Raw genomic sequence first — 22,916 nt, 5'->3', positions numbered from 1 at the left:
CTTATGCTCAAATAAATTTGTTAGTCTCTAAGGTGCCACAAGTACTCCCTTTCTTTTTGCGAATACAGACTAACATGGCTGCTACTCTGAAACCCTTCCACACCGTGCGCTTCCCGCAGTGAGTCTGCCCAGAGGGCCCTGTGCCCCAGCTCCGCAGTCAGACGTGACTCTCAGCCAGCCGGTAAAACAGAAGGTTTATTATTCGACAGGAACACAGCATAGAACAGAATTTGATAGCACAGAAATCAGTGACTTTCTGCCAAGTCCATTTTGGGGAGCCCTGGGCCAGATGCCCTGGATTCTCCCTCTTCCAGTGCCCCCAAGCAGACTGCCAGCTCCCAGAGATTCAACCTCAGACACCCTGTTGCTCCTCCTCCTTGTCTTTGTCTCACTTCCTGGGCAAAGAGTCATCTGGTCATCACCTGGTTGCATCCTCCTCCTGGGTCTCAGGTTACGAAGATCACCAGTCATAGCATATGTGCAGGCAGCTGGAGCAGCCTCACCTGCCCCAGAGGTCTCACCCAAAGTCACACACTCCTATTCCCACCACTGTGCAGCACACAGGGAAACTGAGGCACACACTGTATTCATGCAAAACAGTAAAACTCACATAGACTGAACAGTAAGACTCACATACAACATAACAAGGGAAAATCCCCACTTCGTCACATCAGAGTGTCATAGAGCTTCTTCCACAACCATGCGAAGTGGAGCACAACTTGAATACAGGATTTTGGCCATCCTTATTCTTCAGAGTTCAGTGTTCGTCATCCCCTTGTTTTCTTAGGTGAAATTTCTCTTGTATGGCTGTGCAATGGGATACTTTAATTAGGCTACATGTTAACACATTTGAAGGTTCCAAACTACAGCACCTTTTTACATAGCAACTTTCACATGAACGATCATAAAAACGCTTGACCGAGAAAGGCAGAAGAGAGGAATAACTCTTTACAAAAAGCACCTGATAGGTAAGAGCAACAGGGATAGAAGCAGGGCATGTAGGGGCATAGATGCAATCACTGAGGAATAGAATGTTAAAGCACTTTCATAGAATCACAAAATAATCAGGGTTGGAGGGAACCTCAGGAGGTCATCTAGTCCAACCCCCTGCTCAAAGCAGGACCAGTCCCCACTAAATCTAAATCTTTCAATTTTTTTAAAATTTGGGTGGGGCCAGGGGCACAAACTAGAACCTCATATCCAAACTCCTTCACATTTCTCCTGTCAGTTTCGTATCCCTGGATCCAAATTCTTCTAGACTGTTACAATTCAGGATCCAAATGGGTTGACTTGAGACTTTGGCACAAAAATCTATTGAGAGCAGTTGGCCTGTGAAGAACTCTTGTGAAAGCAGCACTGTGGTGGCACTGGTTGGATAAAATCTCATGAGAATGTCTCATAAGATTTTGACAGCATCGGATTCATACCCTAGTGCAGTTTCATCCACTTATCCAAACTCTGAACCTAATCTTTATCCAGACATTGCCTCCTTGGTAATTCTCTAAAACCAGGTAATGTTTAGAATCAATCTTAGGCTAAAGTGAACAGGTAGCTTTCAAGATGATATTTGAAGCGAGGAGGGTGAACCAAGGGGAGAAGGGGCATGTCAGATAAATGGATAGCACTCGTGAAAGAATGACCCCCACCTGTGGAGCATCTATCTACTGCCTCTCACATGCCAGATTTCAGAGTAGCAGCCGTGTTAGTCTGTATCCACAAAAAGAAAAGGAGTACTTGTGGCACCTTAGAGATTAACAAATTTATTTGAGCATAAGCTTTCGTGAGCTACAGCTCACTTCATGCATGCATCCGATGAAGTGAGCTGTAGCTCACGAAAGTTTATGCTCAAATAAATTTGCTAGTCTCACATGCCAGAGTGAGCATTGCTGTAGGAGGTTTTCATTTCTCACATCCAATGTTTGTGTGTGTTAATGTTTTAGCAGCTGAGTGACCCAGCCTGCATCCTCCATTGCCTTCAATTACAAAGAAAGTTGCAGAGTGGTTTTTTTGTGTCTCCCTATTAAGGAGTCAGACTGTCCTGGACACCTGGCACTTTCAAGGGTGATGTGGAATCATTTGGGTAAATTCCACTTTTGATGTACCTTTGATTTCATGTTTTCTTTAATGTGACTAACATTCAGCGTGGGCTTTGCATCACCAGTATAATAAGAACATTGGTATTCAGCATACGTGTTTCAGTGGCTGAACTTTTGATCTCTGAAGCCTTGGTTTAACTGATGATAGCTCTCTTTACATGACGATTTTTTTCTAAATGCTTCAGCGCATCACATTCTTTTTCATCTGGCTTATTCAAGGAGAAAACATCTGAGTGAAATGAGTTAGCACAAAGAGCAGCACAAAGTGACTGGGTTGGACCACTTATATGATGGTTGCCCTATAAAAGGTCACCTATCTGTGTGAGGAAGACATGCCTAGCCATACTTGTATTAGCGCATTTCTCACAGTGGGCTTTTTCTCTTTCCTTGAAGGCTTCACAACGGAATACTTGGGCCAAGGTTTGTTTTTGTTTTTAAATGGGAACCTAAAGTTAGTAGCCTAAGTATGGATGTAGGTACCTACATAATTGGCCAGATTTTCAAAAGGACAGAACACTCAGCATCTTGGCTCATTATTTCGCATTCTAAATTTGGGCTCCTATATTTTAAAATGTTGCCTTCTGTGCCGTATTCGATAGCTCCAGTTCAACCCATTCCTGGAATGGACCGAGAATCAGTAAAACATCCCTAATCAGGATGCTGAAGTTTAAGCAGATGCTTAAGGCCCACTGAAGTCAAAGGGCCTTAAGCTCATACTTAAAGTTAAGTCTGGGCTTAAGTGCTTTCTAGAGTTATGGCCACATTTAAGAGCTACTTTTCTGAATGAGGACAAATGACATCATGAAAATCTAGGTTTTATTTTCTTTGCATTTATTAGGTATTTGTGCATGCCACATATTTTTGGTCAGCAAGTTGTGAGTGCATCTATGGATTTTTTTTGGTGACTGTTTAGCCATCTGAAATTTACATATTCAATGTTTTCTTTCAGATTAAAACTCTCAGCAAGAGCAGGCTGTCATCCTTCAGAATCTTCAGTCACATTCTCAGAGAATGTCACACGATTATCATGCACCTCAACACCTGCATAATGGAGTGACAGCATGTTTTCTCCTTTCATGCCTATGTACTCCTTACAGTCATGAAGTTCTCAGATCCATATATCCCTTTTCTGCAATCACAGCATAGTAAAGGGTTGTCTAAACTAAGCATCAGATACAAACAAGTGGAAAACCCAATATTAACCATGTCACTTACGATAAATGCAAAATCAAGTCTGTACATTTTGCATTCTATTTACTCTTTCAGCTAAATTGCTCTGATTCTTATTTTCTGCCTCTTATTTCTGACAGCCTTCAACTTTAGAAGGGTGCATTATATTATTCGTGATATCACTGGATTCTAATTCTTCCCCGTCTGATTACATCTCACTTACACTTCCTTTATGGCCCTGTGCCAATTGTCATGTTAGTATTTAAAGGCTTGATGCTGATCTTCAATAGATGTCCAAAAGTGAAACAATGTGTGTGTGTGTGATGCGAGCTATTAAGAGCAGCCTCAGTATCACAATGTTGCTGCAGTTGTTGCTCATCTTCCAAAAGGTGCTTCAAGAGAAATAATTGTATGTAAATCCAAATGATAGTTGAGAAAACGAGTGTATTTTGATTAAAAAGCAACATGTATTAGCCATGGGCAGGTTGGGATGAAAGAATTACATTTTGAACACATTTTCTGAGCACAGTGTAATCCACAGGCTGTCTCCAAAGGCTAAAATTTTCAAACAAGGATGTGCAAATTTAGGCACCTAAATAAGTGCCCTGATTTTCACCTTGGCTACAGAGTCACCGAGCACCGACAACATCTTCTAAAATTTTGGGTCACATATTTTGGTGCCTGAATATGGATTTAAGTGCTTAACTTCAGGAACTCACGTTTGAAAATGTTGACCTGTAGGAATAAGCCATGCACATACACAGCCTCTTTGGATACATATTCAACAGGAAGCCATTTTCCTATATGCTATTCAGCAAACAGAGATGCAAATGCAATATCCAGAACGTTGGAACTAATGTGAAGCCACAATCAGGCCTCGGGAAATTTTGAATCCATAATCCAATGAGTTCCTTTTATCCATATATGCAGGGCTATTAAAATCCTTACTGATGCTTCATTTAATTAATTGTTACAAAACATTTTTCCCCGGCCCCCATTAGCTAACTGGAGAAAATGGTGTACACAAAGACTGAGAGGGGTCTGTAGAATGTTGTGAAGGGTGATATTACAACTCTTACTGTATAAGAGGCTCTGAAACAATGTTATATTGTCAGGGCCAGGTGTAGTGCTTCGAGCAGGAGTCAAGCCAAGGGACGGACCTGGAGTCAGAGTCAGGAGTTGAGCCAAGGGTTGGAACTGGAGTTAGAGACCAGAGGCAAGGAACAGAAACAAGGCAGGAACCAGGAACAGCCAGGAAAGCAGGAGCAAGGCAGGGAAACAGAGTCCAAAGTAGCATAGAAGCAGAGCCCAGTTGTGCAGACTACTTCCTGTGCCTCTCTTTGGGTTTAAAAAGAAAGCCCTGACCAGAGTTCCAGGTGTCCCTCAGATCAGGACCCAGGGAAGCCCTCCCTGATGTAGCTTCAGGTTTCACAGTCTCGCCATTCCGTTGGTTAGCTGTTGGTTGGGAGGTGGGTGGTGCTGTCAGTGGGGAACTCTGTGGACCCAGGTTCAGGACACACCGGGTTATTACATACAGAGTTCTTGACTGCAGCAAGCATCAGTGTAGCTGACACAGTTCGAAACAGAAACTCGCAAACTTAACAATCGAGTTGCTCCTGAGCAGCTGTGCCTCTGAAATCAGACTAGTTACACCAGCAGGACACTAACGTAAGCATGTGGAGAATGAACCCACTGCATCATTGGTGTAGGATTAGAGGAAGATATACAGACTCCACTCTCCTGAGATTTGGAAAGAATGATTAATTTATGGGTTGGGAATATTTTAATAATATTACTGATATTATTCACTTTCAAAGAGAGTGTAGGTAAAACAAAGCAGTAGGATTTTTTAAAAAGCCGAGCCATTTTTCTATAACGTACACGTATTTTCTCATTTTATCAAGGAAATTTGCGTTAATATCATTCCCAAATTGTAACACATAAATCAGGCTCCATTCCTGAAATTAAAGATCTAAAAGACTTATTAGTCTCCTTCCACCTGGAGGCATTCTTCCTAGAGTTAATAACATAAAAGCTAATGACTGTGTGGCCACGAAGAAAGGAGTGAAACTTTATAGTACATAAAAAATAGAAGGAAACCCTTAAAGGTGGGGGTGGCTGAAAAGGGGAATGGTCCAAATGAAAAGCTAACACGGTGTTGTGACACTTCACAGCTGGACTAAGGAGTAACGAAACAGAAAATCGTATTTTGTATTTTTATAGCAGCTTTCATCTGAGGAAATCAAAGTGCTTTGGAGACAGTTAATTGGTCACACTGTGAGATTGGGAAGTGTTACTATCCACAGGAGGCACAGAGAGATGAGGAGACTTGGCCAAAGTCACACAGGGAGCCTGGGGCAGGGCCGGCAATAAAATTCAGCTCCCATCCTCTCAATCGAGTGCCTCAACTGCAAATGAACCTTCTTCTCTCCTGGTCAGCAGTTTTGTGAAATTTGTAAAATCCACATGTTCAATGAAAATAAAAAAGTTGGGGTTGGATATATTTGTGTCAATGGTTGGGCTTTTGGTGCCACAATTTTGGTTATTAATAATAGCAGTACCTAGCGCTAACATAAAGAAAAGGAGTATTTGTGGCACCTTAGAGACTAACAAATTTATTTGAGCATAAGCTTTCGTGAGCTACAGCTCACTTCATCGGATGCTGACATAGTGATTTTTACCAGTAGATCTCAAAGCACAGAGGTGAAATAATTTGCCCCAGGTCACCCAACAGGCTAGTAGCAGAACTGGGAATAGAACCTAGGTCTTCTGAGTCCCAGTACATTTCTCAATACACTAAGATGACAAAATTCCATTTAAGTTCTGCTTTTTCTCCATGCCTAAGCAGGTTTGTTCCACCCAAGACCTATCCTTTCTTTTCAGCCCATGACTTACATGACAAGCCAAAAGAAGCCACCAAAGCAACTATTACTGGCCTCTGAGTTCTAGAATGATACATTCATTCTACTTCATGCTTCAAACATAGGATTAACAAAAATCCATTATAGGAACCAGTTTTTAAATAGAATATAATAATACCATAAAGAATCTCTACTGCATTAAAAGTGTGATGGCATTGGAGAGGAGATGAAATGACTTGTACAACTATCAATTAACCAATCCATCAACTATTGATTTTCATTTGGGAGGGGAGGTGGAACAACTGGAGAGATCTCCTTTACTCCTCTTCCCTCACCTTTGAGGTATGGTTTGTGGCAACCCTTCCTCGAGTCAAGGCGGGCTGGTTGTATCTCTCTCTGAAGCCCAGCAACACAGTTCTTCATTAGAGCTGCCCGAGAAATTGTCAACAAAATGTTTTTTCATAAAACTTTATATGGGAAAAGTTTGGTTTCAAGGAAACTTTCATCAGGAAGATTCATCAGGTCCAGGATGGAATGTCTGTTCAAAACCAGCAGGGATTTGGGTGAAGTAGGAGTGTAGAAACATATCCCCTCCCCCTGACTGTGTGTGTGTGAGGGAGAGAGAGAGGGAGAGAGAAACACACACAAACACTCTCTTAAACCTGGGTCTTTAATATACAGGTGAATGCTCTAATCACTGGGCTATTGGCTATTCTGGGGTGGGGTCTCTCTCCACAAAAAATTTCTAAAGGCCCCAGTTTCATTCCACTGTGACATGAGAAAATGCTTGAAATCTTGAAAAATTTAATGGGCTGGGAAAATCATTTCCCCGCATGCCCTACTCTCAGTGCCAGCCAGAGAGGGTTTTTCTAGAGCAAGATAAGGCAGACCCAGCCTCTGCCTAGTATACAGCCTGCCTTCATGGTTCTCCGAGATGTCCCTTCCCACACTTTTCACAGAGAGTTTTCCTTTGGTGAGAACTAACGGAAGGTAGCATGTGCCCCTTTGTTTACAAATGCCATACTTTACCCCTGCCTCCATTTCATTGTTATTGCTTTTCCATTTACAAGTAATTATAGACTGCGCTGAATTGCTCCCTTTTCAACCCTATCTCCAGCCGAAGCATGCTCTGCAAGGTTGCAGGGGCGGGTATCCCTGGGTCCAGTACTGTCCTTCAACCCCTCCAGGCCCAATGTGGAGTTTGTGCAGCCCATCACACTCCTCTAGTCCTTAATGGGAGCGTTGCCTGACTAGGTGTGGACTAACAAGGACTGGAAGATTTGAGGGACCATTATTTTGATTATTCCAGGTTAATATTACAGTGTAAGATTTAATATCCAGTGCATTGTGCTGATAGCGCTAAAATGATTTACCACATATAATGTTTTAACTAGCAGTTATAATATAATAACAGTCACCCCCTCACTTGGGAAGTCGATGGGAGCTGCGATTGAAGGTCAGGTCACACGTTTAGGGCCATTTTTTAAAACCTTGGCCTCACTTCTTTCAGAACGTGGGGTTTGTTTCTGCCCTGAAACAATCCAGGAAGAGCTGTAAAAATAATGAAGGTAAAAGATGTAGGCATATTTTATAATTCATTGAGCCATGAATGAGCAGTTTAAATTAGAGCAAAATAAGGGAATATAGAATGTTTATTCAGCCAAACCAATGTTTTCTCTGGGATCTAAAAAATACTTAATAATAAATGACAACTCCCATCCCACAGCAAAGCAATAATTTAAAAACTAAATTTACATTGTAATTAGCCTTTCAGAAATGTGAAGAACTTCAATATAGACGTCCACTAATAACCTCACGGCTGCTGGAAAGCCTGTTCCACCCACACGTGCTATTTAATTAAACTCCGCGTTCCTCATTCATACACACAGACAGTTATGAAGAGCAGGTGGTTCCTACTTTGAAGCTAATGGATAGATGGATCTTGATATAACGCAGTGAGATTATCTTGCTTGTACCCTTGACTTTTGTTTTTTTTTTTGTAAAGCTAGCTTTGCTTTTCTCATAAGGGCTACAAAATTTAGCATTTCTACCACAGACTCTACTGGACATTAGTTTTACTTAATGTTGCAGATTATTTTCCACAATGAAAAACTATTAAAAACCACTAATTTAGAGCGCCTCATTGGCAAAGGTGGAAAGTATCGCATTGCTGGAGTGGCCTTGGGACTACTACTTACTCGCAGAGCTGGTAGCGAGAAAGTTTACAGTGAAGCATGGGGGAATCCTGCCATTCAGGCTGTGGGGGCCAGAACCATTCAGGTTCAAGTTCCCCTACAACTGTCCTTTCATACCGCATCTTCCTTCTCCGCCTTACCCATTTTCCCGGGGACCTCAGGAGAGAAGGAAATGTTGGAGGGAGGGAAAGAGAGGCTGGGCAGCAGGAAGGGAGATTTTCCAGCTCTCCTGTGGTGTGAATAACCTCCTTCCATGTAGACTGGGCTTTTATGGGTTCTTAAACTCCTCAAATCTAAGGTGAGTATGTGGGGACTTGATGTTCTGTGGGTATTGCACGCAGCTGTGGTGATGGGTGAGTGGCACTCAGAGAATCACCTGCTGGCCTGTTCACAGCTTGACAGTAGCCTCAAAGGAGACTGTATTGGATTATGAGAGCTGCAGTGGTGGGCTGCAGGGAACAGGATGAAGGAATCATGAAAGAACGGTGATGACCACAGAACTAAACGTTACATATTACCTATGCTTGCTTGTCCAATATATATTTTTGCTACGTCGGGCATATGTAGTGTATTGCACTACTCTCTGAAAGCAGGAAGTATTCTTATTATATACCATCAATATGTGTGTACTCATTAGTGAAATATAGTGAGCCTACTGTGTGCTCGTATAGCAGTGTTCACTAGAGATTTCAAAACACTTCACAGGGCATCATTATCCTCAAAGTACTGAGAGGGAAACAGGCAGTGAGAAGTGCTGTGCCCGCTGCCACATACTGGGCAAGGGCAGAGAGTTGGGTTCAGAACTCGTCTCCTTACTCTCGGTCCCTTGCTCGAATTGCTAGATCATGTTGTTTCAGCAGTAGCATTTTGTATTATTTGAGAGTTTGGGGCCAGCTTCGGATGCACTTGGAAGCTCAATCAGCATATCTGGGGAATAAAAAAAAGGAGGTATCATAAACACGTTGGGTGGGGTTCCCCCGTCATCTGCTAGAGAAGTTGGGGGGGAAATCAACTCAAAAACCTCCATTTGAGACATGCTTCACACCTGCAGGGTGACAAAGGGCCTCCAGGGCAGAGGTAGGTGGTGCTCCATTAGACACTAGGTCCTTATAACCAGGCTGAGGGAACTCAGTAAGAAAAAGACTATAAAGGAGGTAGGACTATCCTGCAGTGCAGAAGAAGCAGCCAAAGGGGATAATAGAGGTGCAGTGCTGCCTCTTGAGGCAAACAGGTGCTATGTCTAGAGACAGTTATGCATGTTTAGCGAATGTGGAAACTCAGTTATAGGCTGTAAAAAGGAGGACGAGAAAGGCTGATGGATATAACACCAGGGCTTCACCAAGAAAGATGTCCCACTTTGCATTGCCGCTGCACTAACTAATTCAAACGATGAAGTATTTAAAGTCTTAGAGACTACTTAATCTAGAATAAAATGGGTCTTTTATACCCAATTCTAACAGCCATTTAAAGAGAAAATATAATCATAGGATAATCAATGGAGTGAGTAATATTACTGGTTGAATGATGAATGGCTCCTGGAAGAAAGGATATTTTTATGTATGACTTCTGACAGCTAAGGTAGCTCTAAGCTTCAGCCTGAAATAAATAGACATCTTATCCGTAGCAAGCTGAATGCTTCAAATAGTGCAGGCAAAGACATGATAACTCCCAACTCTAACGTTTTGGATTTTTCTTTTTGTTGCATTGTGTTTTGCCTCCCACTGTTGCTGGGTCAACTTCCATTTTTCAGGAGAAATTCTTTAAAAGGTGTTCTTGTGTAAAGAAAAATTTCTCAGAGAGTTAAACTTGATTTTTAGACTACATCCCCTTGAGCAGGGCACTTACATCTATTCAGTGTACCACTCACACTAGTGTTTTCCTGCACTAACACCTCAAGCATAAGAAAGAATAAGGTCAAAATATAATAGCTTATCCTGGTACAACAGATGTTGACGATTCAATAAAACCAGTTGAACTGTTATACTGAAGGAAAGAAACTGCTCTTAACTCCTTTTTCTGAAACTGGCTGTATGCAAATCAGATGATCTCTTCTGTCCTTGACCCCTTTGCTCCTACTCTCAGGGCCCTTTCCACCTGAACACCCCGTCTTGGTTCTCCCCTCCATCCCCCAAGTCTTTCCTTCTGTTTCTGCAGCTGCTGAGCGGAGTACTTTGGAGAAAGTTCCATGCTGAATTCCTCCTCTTTTATAGGTTATTCTCTCTTCTCTGCCCTCAGTTCTTGGTAACAGTGTGTCACAATAGCCTGTATTCCTCTATCATATGAAGGCTAACTGTGCACCAGCCCACAGCCCTGTTCAGCTGTTTGTGGATCTGCGATAGGTAAAAACTACTACTGATCTTCCTTTTTATGATCTTGTGAGGCATTTCACCCCCCAAAAATACGGACTCCAGGGAAAGTTAGTCAGCATTGTTCCCCTGAATACCAACAGTCAAATCCAAATCAGAGATGAAATTAAACGAGACACCCCCTCCTTATTTAAGAGAGAAAAAAATAGATAAATACAAGAATTAAAGAAAAGCATTTCTTGTTTCTCATCTAGGCAAGGACTCCAAGTGTCACTAAGTAATCTTCCTTTCATGAAGAAAAGGAGTACTTGTGGCACCTTAGAGACTAACAAATTTATTTGAGCATAAGCTTTCATGAGCTACAGCTCACTTCATCGGCTTATGCTCAAATAAATTAGTCTCTAAGGTGCCACAAGTACTCCTTTTCTTTTTGCGGATACAGACTAACATGGCCGCTACTCTGAAACCTTCCTCTCATGGAGTTTTAGTCCAACCATGTTTAACCCCATCCTTGTATCACTTCATTGGGATATGTCTCTGATTCCAAGTTTAAAGTCTGGTCCCTTTCCTCTTGTTCTTTCCCTGTATGCCTACCAATCCTCTCCTCACTTTTTTTCTTCTTTACCCATACTCATCTTCACATCTTTTTCTATGCTTCTACCTACAATCTATGACCCTGATTCACCAAGTCCCATTGACTTCCATGGGTCTTAAACACATGCTTAATTGCTAATCTTAACAGGGATGCTTTCTTGAATCAGGACCCATGTTTGGAACAGTCTCCCAGCTCCAACAGGCATCTTCTCTCCACTTCAGCTCCCTTTTTCATAGGATGCTTGTTTCATAAAGCCTTCTGACATCAAAGAGCAGACTGCTGTCCTTTCTGCACCCAGTCCTACATTTCAAGTACTGCCCTCTTTTTACTTTTGTATGAGTTAGAGCGTAAGCTCTTCTGGGTAAGCTTGCTGCCTAATTCTGCATTCCTTTATGGCACTACATGATTATGTATACAAATACAACGACCGGGGAAGGTGCAAGAGGCAGCTTAAGGATGAACCAGCACCTCTGAAGATGCCCAGAGCTTGCCACACAATAGAGACAATCTGAGAACTATTTATTTTCGGATGGTCTTTAAGCTATTTGGGAACTGGGGGGCAGGGAATGAATCTGGAGTTTCCAGAGGAATGGAATTGGATAGTCAGATTTCCCATGGGGATATGACATCCAGGGGAGAATCTGTGTTCACGAGAAGCAAAGAAAGATATTTTCCTGCGCCCCAAATTCCTGCAGGACCAGTTGGAGAGACAGATATGCAGCTCTCACCTTGTATTGTCAGGCTTTTCAATTTATAACTTTTAGAAAGCACAATTAGATTTACTATTTCCATATCATTTTGAAAAATGCCCTATTATTGGTTGGATTTTTTTCTTTTTATAGACTGTCCAGAAAAGGGAATATAGAAATTAATGGCAGGCTGACATATTAGTTTGTTCACAAAACCTCTTTGTAGCTGTTATTGTATGGACCCCCTGGCTGTAGAATAGAGTGTCAGTTTCTTAGAAAGATGGAAGAATGTGCCAATACATTCTTCTATCAAATGTTTCATTTGTTATTGAGTCTGTATGGAGGCTAACATCTCTCTTCTCTGCCAGCACCACACTGATGTAATCTCTTCTTCTGTATTTTGTTCCCTAGCTAGCCTTGCACTATTTTTATTCTAGGAAGCGGGATAGGTACTTAGAGAATGAGTGTAATTAGCTTGAAGATGTGGTGGCAGTATACTTAATTGTTATGTAGGATTTGCTGTCAAAGGACTCCCACACCTGGGGCTGGTGATAAATAAGCCTGAAGCAAGGTGATTGTTGGTCTCTTAGAACATTTTTGTTTGAACTTCACCTTGGTGATGACAGGTTTCAGAGTAGCAGACATGTTAGTCTGTATCCATAAAAAGAAAAGGAGGACTTGTGGCACCTTAGAGACTAACAAATTTATTAGAGCATGAGCTTTCGTGAGCTACAGCTCACTTCATCGGATGCATAAAAGTGGAAAATATAGTGGGGAGATTTTATATACACAGAGAACATGAAACAATGGGTGTTACCATACACACTGTAACAAGAGTGATCAGGTAAGGTGAGCTATTACGAGCAGGAGAGCAGAGGGTGGGGGACCTTTATAGTGATAATCAAGGTGGGCCATTTCCAGCAGTTTACAAAAACAGTAGGAGGGGAAATAAATATGGGGAAATAGTTTTACTTTGTGTAATGACACATCTACTCCCAGTCTTTATTCAAGCCTAAACTAATGGTGTCCAGTTTGCAAATTAATTCCAATTCAGCAGTCTCTCATTGGAGTCTGTTTTTGAAGTCTTTTTGTTGTAATATTGTGATCTTTAGGTCTGTAATTGAGTGACCAGAGAGATTGAAGTGTTCTCTAACTGGTTTTTGAATGTTATAATTCTTGACGTCTGATTTGTGTCTATTTATTCTTTTACGTAGAGACTGTCCAGTGTGGCCAATGTACATGGCAGAGGGGCATTGCTGGCACATGATGACATATATCACATTGGTAGATGCGCAGGTGAACGAGCCTCTAATAGTGTGGCTGATGTGATGAGGCCCTATGATGGTGTCCCCGAATAGATATGTGGACACAGTTGGCAACAGGCTTTGTTGCAAGGATAGGTTCCTGGGTTAGTGGTTCTGTTGTGTGGTGTGTGGTTGCTGGTGAGTATTTGCTTCAGGTTGGGGGGCTGTCTGTAAGCAAAGACTGGCCTCTCTCCCAAGATCTGTGAGAGTGATGGTTCGTTCTTCAGGATAGGTTGTAGATCCTTGATGATGCGTTGGAGAGGTGTTCGTTGGGGGATGAAGGTGATGGCTAGTGGCGTTCTGTTATTTTCTTTGTTAGGCCTGTCCTGTAGTAGGTAACTTCTGGGTACTCTTCTGGCTCTGTCAATCTGTTTCTTCACTTCAGCAGGTGGGTATTGTACTTGTAAGAACGCTTGATAGAGATCTTGTAGGTGTTTGTCTCCGTCTGAGGGGTTGGAGCAAATGCGGTTGTATCGTAGAGCTTGGCTGTAGACAATGGATTGTGTGATGTAGTCTGGATGAAAGCTGGAGGCATGTAGGTAAGTATAGCTGTCAGTAGGTTTCCGGTATAGGGTGATGTTTATGTGACCATTGCTTATTAGCACCGTAGTGTCCAGGAAGTGGATCTCTTGTGTTGACTGGTCCAGGCTGAGGTTGATGGTGGGGTGGAAATTGTTGAAATCATGGTGGAATTCCTCAAGGGCTTCTTTTCCATGGGTCCAGATGATGAAGATCTCATCATCTGGGAGTGGATGTGTCATTACTCAAAGTACAACTATTTCCCCTTGTTTATTTCCCCTCCTACTGTTCTTGTAAACTGCTGTAAATGGCCCACCTTGATTATCACTATAAAAGGTCCCGTCCCCCCCATCCCCCGCTCTCCTGATGGTATGCTTATGCTCTAATAAATTTGTTAGTCTCTAAGGTGCCACAAGTACTCCTTTTCTTTTTTTGGTGATGACAGTATTTCCAGAAAAAAACATTGGCTAACCAGCCCCTAGCTGCAGAGTGAGCATCAGACTTAAAGACAGCTTAAAGGGATTTCCTCTAAAAGAGATGTATGCATAAAAATAAGCATTAGATATTTAAAACATAGGAATAGTCACTTTTTTGATGTATGTAAAGGTTAGAGATGGATTCAAATGAAGGATATGGACCTGAACACACCCAGTTTCTGAGGAGTTGGCTCCAGATCTTGTATTTAGTAGGTCAAGCTTTTCTCTGTTAAAACACAAATCAACATATTTATCTGGGTCGTTATGGCTTATTTTCGTAATAAAACGAGTTTTGGTACTGAAGAATCAGGGATTTCTAACACAGAGAAACTGAGTGACAATAACTATTCCACTATACCTATTCTAATATAACTCCCCAGTGTGGATTTCCTATTCTGGAATAAAAGTGACATTCTGCTTACAGCTATGTTGGTCAATGTCTCCATGTAGATAAGCCCTCAGTAAAGGTATGGAAAAATGAGCTGGATTCTTTTCCGAATCATGCATAGTCAACTAAGTTATGATTGCTAGATCTTTGTTACAAGTGATATTGTAATAAACATAAAGAATACAGCTTAGAGTTTGAGATCCCAGTATGAATTTGCAGTGTTGACAGTAGAAAAATTTACTCTTGATTTATCATCTTAGCAAATTTGATACAGAAGTCACTGAGAGACGATAAATGTGTCATTTTTAGAGCCACTTAGACTATAACCCTACTTTAATTGCAGAAAATACAAAATAAGTGCCAAATGGAAGTATGAACAGCAATTTTTTCTCTTTATTACTGACACAAAGAAGCCATGAGCTTAGTCTTTCTTTCAAACTCTATAAATTCATACTACTAGAAATGTACAGAGTATTATTTCCCCAGAAAAAGAAGTAAAGTCTATCTACGGATTGTTACAGTTCTGAAGCAACAGACGGGAAAGACAGTATTGATTTAAGTAAGCCTGATAGTTTTACACTAAACAATTTGAAATGAGAAAATAAGACTTACAGTTTAAAGATTTCCCTTCCAGTAGTAGCTTGAATATTCTTAATCAGTATGGCCATAGTCCAGATTTTTATCAGGACATTCCTCACATATTATGGTCCTTCTTTTGCCCTGGAATAGTCCTGCCACTATATTCAGGTGGCCAAATACTCTATGCAGAATTCAAGTAAACACGGCAGTCCAATCGTTTTCTTATCCCTTAGGATCAAATGCACTGAAAACAACCAGAGTTAAAGAATTGTCTTTGGGGAAAAAAAAGTCAACTCAGGAAATATCCCCCTTCAGTCGAGCTTAGCAAAAGCTACAGCTTCCTCCTTCTGTGAAAAGTTAAGCCTTAGATACTGTATCTCTGCCAATAAGCTTTACAAGCAGAGACTTCTCCAGTTTTAGACTCTTTTTGGATTTAGAAAATTGGAAGGACAGGCTCTATTAAGAACCAATTAAAGTGACATTCCAGCATGAGAGGAGCGCTCAGAACACTGCTATAATCAGTTAAAATGTAATGGAATTTCTAACTCTCCCTCCCCACTGCATGGAAGTCTCAAGGGGGAAAATCCTGGCCCAACTGGAGTTTTGCCCTTGACTTCAATAAGGCCAGGATTCCACCCAAGTGTTTTGAAACAATACCACACCAACCTATATCATCATCATATCTCACAAGCTAAGCAGGGGAGGGTCAGGCTTGTCCAGGACTTTATTAGCAGACCTCCAAGGAGAAAACCTCAGGCTGCATTAGCTATTCAGTGTAACACGCTGGAGGTGCTGCCTTTGAAATGAAATGGAAAACCGAGTTATGAATGAATCAAATCAAAGCTATTCTTGGTGGTTGTGGACAGCTGCTATATATGTATTCATTTATTTATAAAAGGAGAACACTTTTTCAAATGACTAGGAACCATGAAGTTGCACAGTACCAAATCTATATAACTACCTATATCTATTTATCTAACTACACTTACCTTTGTCCGCCTCCCACCCCTTCTCTTCTACTGCTGGTCTCACATGATTTGTCGAGTCTTTTCTTAAACTAAGCCCTGATCCTGCAAAAACTTATGCACAGGCTTAACTTTGTGCACTGTGGGTAGGTCTCATTGAATGGGATAACGCCTGGTACTTTAAAAATGAAGTGTTTGCAGCACTGGGGACTCAGATTGTAGACCGTGCGGGACAGGGATCATAGCTTCTTGTGTGTGGGTATAGTGCCAAGCACAATGTACAGTAATAATGGGACCACTCATGCTCACTAATGATCCCATGACACTATTTTTGCAGGAGGGCGTTGGCAGAGGTGCTCTGATCAAGTTCCACTTTAGGTGCTCATCTCATTCTTATTTACCTAAATTCCCCCTGGAGTTACAACCCCCTAGAGTACAATAGTGTAATTCACTTCCTAGCCTAATATGGCATGTAGGGTAACTGTGTGCTCTCAAACATCTGCTGTAGTCCTTCCCAGAGCTGCACTTCGGCGTTGGATGATATGACTTTGGTATCTGTAGCTGGTAATGTCACGGGGGGAGGAGTTTGAAAGGTACTCTATTCATATAAAGGGTTTTAAAAAGAAATGAAGTAAGACGATAGCTTTTAAAGTGTGCTCCATGCAGCACTTTGGGGTGGCTCACTGAGAGCTGGCAGGTCACATGGTGCAGGCTCTGCTCCTTGTCTCCAGCTGCTAAATTGTATTATGACACTGTTAAATATACGTTAAATAACTTCCTAATATTACTTTCCTAAGTAAATGGCTTTCATTGCCTCAGGGATGTTCTGCAATTGCAAGCAGGAGGGGGCTGATCAACAAGACTCTCTCTCTCCTAAGATGTGGTCTATTCTCTGAAAAAGCTTGAGAATCCTTGAAATAAGATGCTAAAGAGACAGAAAGACATTACACTTTCAGAACACTTCTAAATCTTGTCCAGCATTCCTGGTTAGATGAAGTGTCTCAAATAATAAGCCCTAATAAAGACACCAATCGCACTAGCTGAGCCAAGATTTTCAAAAGTAACCTTTTTTGGGGGTGGGGGAATACTTCAGCATTTGGATGCCCAAATCATCAGTCACTTTTGAAAATCTTAGAAATGTCTGTGGGACTTCATGCAGGTTAAAGGTTCATTTGTGAGGACTGCCTTGCTGGACTGGAGCCAAAAGGTACAACAATGTACAGTGGAGAAGCGGAGGTCTTAGAACATTGTTAACTTTACATTCTCTGTTTATTGCACAAATCCCAGAATTTCCAGGTGCCACTTCTTGGAAGCATCACTGCACATCCCCTAGAACGTGCAGTGACTCTCACAAAAACAAATATTTGACTCTGCAATGCATCCTTGAGTAGCATTGCCAGGAGATTAATGATAAAGTAGGTAAAAAAGCCTTATCTACAATATCTGACCAATACAAACGCACACATCATTTGCATTAAGAGTAAATGTGCCCAGAAAATAAAGGATGCCTGAAAGACCTACTGCTAATGCCTAGGATATCTGCAAACCAGTTATTTCCCTTGCATACTGTACTCCAAACAAACAAAACAACCCAACTCAAACCGGTACTGGTACTGACTTCCCAAGTGAAAGCATCACAGATAGAAGACTAATTCAAATTGTCCACTACTCAATTACACAACCACATGCACACACAGCTAAAATGAAAGTGCCATGCATACAATCCAGTGGTCATGATTATACATTCCTCCCAGGTTTTTTTAAAATAGCCATGTCACTACCCATTTGTCTATTTTAGAATGTGAACATATGATAACACGGCTGACCAGGCTGGTTTGGGATTGGTACCTTTCCGAATGACAGAGGATTGTGTCCCCATTACAGTAGAAGGAGCACAGATCACAATCTAAAATCTGTAACAAGGATGTGAGAAGCCTGTACACTTCCATTCTCATTACAGTGTTTGTCAAAAAGACAAATTAACGTTGTGCCATTTTCGACTCTCATTACAATCTTTGTCATCAGATTAAATATTAGACTTTTAATGTCTCTGTGAATTATAGCAACATGCTCTACTATGCTGACCTTTTCGATATTCAGTATTTTGATTGGCTGGCATTTCCACTCCTCCCCTACCTGGAACCACCACACTGAACCTGTTGGAAGGGCTGGATGGGCAGCCAAAGAGAATGCAGAATAGTGAAAAGGTCACTATGGTACAGTCCTTCCCATCTTTCACAGAATTTATTGCATCATTAAAATTCTTATGGCAAGGTATGAGAAGACTGAGAATAGGTACCATCTAAAACCCCTCTCATTACTATGCTACAGGTGAATTGCAAGGTTTTACTAAAACAGCAAAAATGAAGAGCCAAAAATCCAAACTATGTTCAAACTACAAAATATCTGCCTACACTTAATGCCTCCCCCACCTCCACCCCAGGTTTGTTAAATAAATTTTGAAGGCAGCTCTGCTTGCACTCCCCTTCCTAAGCTGGGTTTGTCTACATGGTGGGGCAATGTACAGAGACATGATTTCTAAAGGACACTCATGTGTTGTCACAAGGACACTAATGAGTTGCACGCTAATGTGTAGCCCCTGCTGGTAGCCCCTCATTGTGAGGGAACAAGGGTCTACATTACCTGTACTTAACAGGCACAATCTGGCCCTGTATATGCATTGGGTTACATTTTGAGGATCCTGAACAGCTGATTTATAGTAAGCCTTGTAGTGTATCTTTAAGTAAACATCCTGGTTGCACTAGTGTAGTCAAACTTGTTATACAGTGTCCTGGTATCCCAAGAACTTCTGGGATGCCAGAAACATTCCCCCTCACTTTTTTTTTTTAGTTTAATCAAAATCAGTCTAGACAGGGCAAAACTGCTCTGGCCATTGAAGTGGTGTGATAGAGGGAGTGGGTGCTGCTACCTTTGACCCTCACTTCCTTTTTCTGTAGGGGTACCAGAGCCATGTGGACTTTGTGTGTAAACCGTGCATGGTTCCATGGTGAGATTTCATAAAGATCTGAAACCATATGCAATAATGAATGAAAAAAAAAATCACACTGCATCTCAAATCTTGAATTACACAGCCCTAAAAATGTTGCCACAAAAACATCCTGGCTTTTGATACTGGAAAATAGTCACCTTACCTTGAAGTCTTCTGTCATGGTTTCTCAGCAGCCGCAATTGAGCTCCAGGACCAGGCTACTCACTCCCTGAATGAGTGGACACACAATACTGCGTGCCTGTTTTTTGTTCACTGGTTTTCTTTCTCTTCCCCAGGGAATGTGATAGTAAAAGCATCAGCCCAGTTCACATTGCCACAGGCCCAGCTCTGCTTTGAGAATTTTGGCTAAAGCTGCTGTACGTGAGCCACTTCAGCCAGCCATGGTCTGTACTTCTCTGAAGAACCTGTACTGTCTCCCCCAGACTATACGACTGAGTCTTTCTTTCAAATCTTCCGAAAGCACAGGAAGAATCCTTTGTGTTTACAATTCAAATCACCTTGATCATGTGGCCTAGCACCACCCAAAACCAACTCAGTTAAGGAATCCCTGGATCTGGCAAGAAAGAAAGCACCCGTTCTTAATGACAATAGCTTTCAAGGGCTGCTTGGGAACACCCTGAGGATCACTTGCTAATGATGCTGGGATAGGTGTGGCTGCAGTTGCTATCCCTTTCATGTCCCAACTCCATTTACTTAACGTCCCTGTAACTGTGGGAATTTCTTCCTGACCTTTGCCACAACACTACAATCCTCTAGCCCTCCAAATGTTGTGTACAGAGATGCATTTAAAGGTGATATATGATATATATAGATGATATATGCATATATATATAAAGATGATATATGCTGTTGATCCCTTATGAAACAGTCTATTGTTAAGGGCTCACAGCCTGGAACATATGCAGTGTTGTTGTCACTGTGTTGGTCCCAGAGAGCCAAGATGGGTGAAAATATATCTTTTATTGGACCATCTTCTGTTGGTGAGAGAGAGAGAAGCTTTTGAGCTTATACAGTGATCTTCTTTGGGTCATGGAATGTAGGCATTTTAATGGCTACTGTGGGGGAATGGGATCACAGCAGTAGAATCTCAGAACAATGCATACCTCTAACTACAAGGGTTAGATACATACAGGGAAAGTTCCTCAGGCAACCAGAGAAGGCCCATCCAGACTGGCAGCAACTCGAGCATTGTGTGTGAAGTCACTCCTGCCTGTGGAGAGAAGGAGGGGGGAATGTGTGACTTTTCTTTTGTTCTGGGAGAGGAGGAGTAGGGGGAGAGAGGTGACTGAGGAAAACTAGCTCAGTTAACTAAAGGTGCAAATTTAAAGGGTATTAGCTAAAGTACATTAAATCCCTGTGTAGATGGTCTCTTCAAAAGTAAAATGGCCTCAGTTTGGTTATCTTAATTAGCATTAGTGAATTCACTAAGTGACTCAATTAACTGGGGGCTTGTCTACTTAAGCAATTAGACCACAGCAAGGTGAAGGGTGAATCTACCACACGCTAGCCTGCCTTGGTCTAACTGCCTATGAGGACCCTGCTGACGTGTGTTAATAGTTTGTTACTGCACTTTGAGATAGTCCAGTTTCAAAAGGGACTAGACCAAGAGTGTTTTAACAAATGTAATACACATCAGCAAGGTCTATGCAGACAGTTAGACCAGGGCAGGCTAGTGTGGATAGATTCACCCCTCACCTTGGGGTGGTCTAATTGTTTATGTAGACAAACCTTAAGGCTCCTTTACTTCTCCATTGGAACTTCCAAACAGGGGTTTAATGAATTTAAATTAACACAACTTAATTTGGCTTAATTTCCAATTATAGACAAGCCCTTAATCTCATTTCCCATGTTTGTCTCCAGAAGTAGGCCTAAGAAACCTGAACTCTCACCTATCAAGAAGGAGGCAAGGGAGAGGAGACAAGGTAGTCAGATCAGAAAGGTAAGTGTCTCTTTGAACCAGCCTTAGATTGGAACAGCCTAAGCCAGAGAAGGGACTAAAAGTTAGCAGGGAAAAAATAAAAAGCTAGCAGGCTAATGGGCATAGATGGACCTTCTGGACAAGTATCATATTTGGGGCCAGAACTAGCCTCCTATCATATCCTGGGTGCTGGGTACATTTACAGTACTCTGGAATTATCTCTAATAATATCTTAATGGGCGAAGGTGTAGGAAGAAGTGGGGACTAGACCACATTCCAGTCTGCTGAGTAATTAAGTGTCAATTTAAGCAGGGAGAAGACTAGTGCAGTTAGGTTGCAAAGAGAATGGAGTTAAGTAGTGAAGAGAAATGAAAGAGAAAATAGGATTTTTAAACCAAGGATGAAAAGGGGCTGTCAAAGATTAAAGATGAGATGGCAGCGAGGTATGCACAGAAGTAGTTGTCTACCCCCTTGTGGGAGGCCACAGTTACAGAATTTGCATGTCTCTAAGTGTGAAATCTGTGTAGGGCTTGTGCCCCACTCGTGCTAAACTCTTCAAAAATGAAGGGGAGGAAGTGAGACCATAACCCACCCATCCAGTGGAGCTGGCCAGCTGGACTGATCATTCATACTGGACCCTCTTAAAGGGATGTGGTTTAAGTACATGGGGCTGTGGTTTAAGTACACAAAGTGGTTTAAATTGAGAAGAGAGGTATCCAGGATTCTGTGCCTCAAGGCTAGCAAAAAGAAACTATGGCATGTTTATAGAAGACACCATAATATAGATTTATATATGGAATATAAATATAATCTTGTCATCCTGAAAGTTTTCACTTTTTATGGACTCTCCTTACTCTTCTACACTTAAATGTAGCCATCTTTGGTGCAGAATTCAATAGCTATTCTGTACCGCCATTGCTGTAAATCAGGGAGGAGGAGACTAACTTATACCCAGATTTTCCCACAATGCACTAGCACATCTCTTTGACCTGAGATAAGGAAACCTTGGCTCTTAGTTTTGCTTTAAAACCCTGTTTATTATTCTGTAGTGAATGCCATGCCCATGCAGGGTTTTGTGCCCGTTTGTATTACCTGGTTCTGGCCTGTTCATCAGCCTCTGTTCAGGGTGACCAAAAAGCATTTTAAAAAAAGAAAAATATATATTTGTGTTTGAAACTTGTGAGGCTCATACAAACATAGAAAAATTCAATCAAGCAGGAAAGTTAAATGGGCTGGAAAATGTATCTCTTAATTCCTGGCTAAGAGTCGCAACACCAAGAAGGAGGTGGGAATGTCATAACTTGAAAATATCATGAGGACAGTCACATGTCAAAGGGGTGTGGATTGGACAGCTGCAGGAGGCACAGGTCACTTTGGTACCGGGTAGCCCATCAAGTGATTCTGGACAGCACCAGCAAAGAGGTGGGATGAACTGAATTCCAAGAACAAGTTCAGGACAACGATGACTTGTGGCCCAACCAAAATTAGACCTTTCCAGATCTGGGTCCCTGCAATCAGCTTCGCAGCCCTCTCCAGTAGTAAGGGTACCTCCAGGAGCATGAGCAGCATCAATCGGACAGAAGAGAATGGGTTCCTCTTTAGATAAACTGAATCCAAAGTTTGATACCTTCCCTGAAAGCCATGTCTCTGATATGGAGGCTGAGACATCCCCAGGGGTTGGGTCAATGACCATTTCATACTTAAAACTAAAACCCTAGGGGTAGATATTTTAAATATAGTCTCTTAAGGTGAAAGCTCATGCGGCCTCTTGCTGCCAGCGAGGGTGGGTAACTCTTCTAGGCAGCAAACAGGTGATGCTGCCATGACACTAGATTATCATTTGAA

Source organism: Eretmochelys imbricata, chromosome 11, assembly GCF_965152235.1.
Source record: "Eretmochelys imbricata isolate rEreImb1 chromosome 11, rEreImb1.hap1, whole genome shotgun sequence".
NCBI lineage: Eukaryota > Metazoa > Chordata > Testudines > Cheloniidae > Eretmochelys > Eretmochelys imbricata.
Note: the sequence above shows the minus strand (reverse complement) of the source record.